Here is a 2,050-nt window from a genome sequence, read left to right as displayed (position 1 = left end):
TTATAGTCAAATCTTAATTATTTTAATGATAATTTCCTACATGCAGAAATTCTGGTTCAACATATATGAATCCTTTATTGGGGGTTTTGATACACAGTACCAAATCATTTTCCAGAAATTTGTATTAATGTTTAATGTCCCACAGCAATGTAAGAAAGTGCCTATTTCCCTATGTATGTTCCACCAATAAGAAAAACCATTCATTTCTAGTTTTTATTAATCTGATAGGTCTCCATTTACATTTCTGTCATTACTGGGGAGATGGAACTTTTTGATGCTAGTACTTCTTTTCTTATATAGACTTCTGAAGATGATAAACTTATCAAAAATAGATGTGAGTAGACTTCAAACTTTAAAATGCTGTAAGAGGTAATAGGAAAAATGTAATCCACTGGTAAATTTAAGTATAGTTTGACAACACCTCTGTCTTTCCTCTTAAATGCTTCTGTGTTTGAGCTGCTCTGAAATAGTCATGGTGACTTTCTACAGGAAGGAGAAGAGGAAGTCAAGGGTTGTGACACATCAGAGACCCGGACTAAGTTCAAACCAGTTACACAGGTGAAGTGGGGTGAGTGGGGGGCCTTATTTCATTCATGATAGCTCCCTGGCTCCCTCCCTTAATGCATTCAATGATCCTGTGAACTTAATGACTGCTGCAATTAAAGCCGCCCTGCTTAAGCATTGTGAATTACATTATGCTTGTTAGTGGCTGCCTTTGATAAAACACAATAGAAAGTCATCTCTTTTACATCATAATTCATTGTAAATATTGCTTTTCTGTATCTGTCCTTCCTCAGTTGATGTATTACCTGGTACTCCTAAGAAGTGTAATAAAAAGAAAGTTAGGTCTTGAGTAATTCTTCCAGTGTCTGGACACAGAGGCAGCGGAGGAGGACATGGCCTTCTGACTGGTCAGCCTAAAAATGAAGATGGAAGTGGAAATGGCACTCAGGAATTAGATTAAAAAGGAAAATATTAGGTTTTCTGTGGCCTCTTTGCTCTTCTTCCTTTAGGATGGAAAATCAACGAAGGCCAGGTCTCCACCAGGAAGACTTGAGATATATACTTATCCAGATAAACCAGGGGAGTGGATCAGAGAGCCAGGGAACAGAAATGGGGCTAGAAATATGGCATGTCTGCTTTTATCTACTTAACTTTACCAAGGAAAATTTTGACATAGATATTTGTAACCGAAACTGAACAAGAATCTGTTGAAATTGATCAGTGTTGATTATTGAGGCCAAAACAAAAATAAAAACAAACAAAAAACCATCTCAAAAAGCCTTCATGTTGTTTTTGTTAAGTACCCTCCGCCTTCAATGCTAAAGCATAAGAACTGTTGTTTTCACTCTCTTCTTATTTTGCTCCAGGAAACCAAGTTTCAGCCTTTTGGCCATTCAGTCCAGATATTTTCCTGGAGACAAGCCCACTAGTGCCTAATGTTCTTGTGAATCCATAACCCTTTTATCCAAAATCCTAGTCCTGACTCATCACATTCAAACTGGATGCATTTAGAGTCAGTAAGGTATTAGTTGTATTAAATATAACAAAACTCAATGATTCAGAGTGATTTCACTCTGATTAGTCTCAAATGATGACACAGAGTCATAGGTGACAAAATGTCTCTTAGGGTACACCATCAGGATCTTGGGGACCAATGGAGGAGATTCTTGCCTTGTATATTGTCTTGGTGCTTCCTTTGCGAACTTCCTTCGTGGATCCTCTGTGACATTTCCATAAATAATAGAATAAAGGGCACCCCATTTCACACACCCAGCAAAAGTTTTTGAGCTGACAAATACAAAGAAAAGTTCTGTGCAATACCCTCTGCTAATAAAGCTACTTGTTGACGGGCAGAGTGGTTTAGTAGAATATGCACTACCCATGAAACAAGGAGACCCATTTCTGGCACTGCCCTGCTATCTCTCTTTAGATGAATTATTTTAACTCCAACAGGCCTCAGTTTCATCTATAAAAAGAAGGGTTAGAGTATACTATTCCTAATCACTTTGCATTTTTACCATGAGTCTACTTTGCTGTTCTGATCCCT

This window comes from Nyctereutes procyonoides, unplaced genomic scaffold, assembly GCF_905146905.1.
Source record: "Nyctereutes procyonoides isolate TBG_1078 unplaced genomic scaffold, NYPRO_anot_genome, whole genome shotgun sequence".
Lineage (NCBI taxonomy): Eukaryota > Metazoa > Chordata > Mammalia > Carnivora > Canidae > Nyctereutes > Nyctereutes procyonoides.
Note: the sequence above shows the minus strand (reverse complement) of the source record.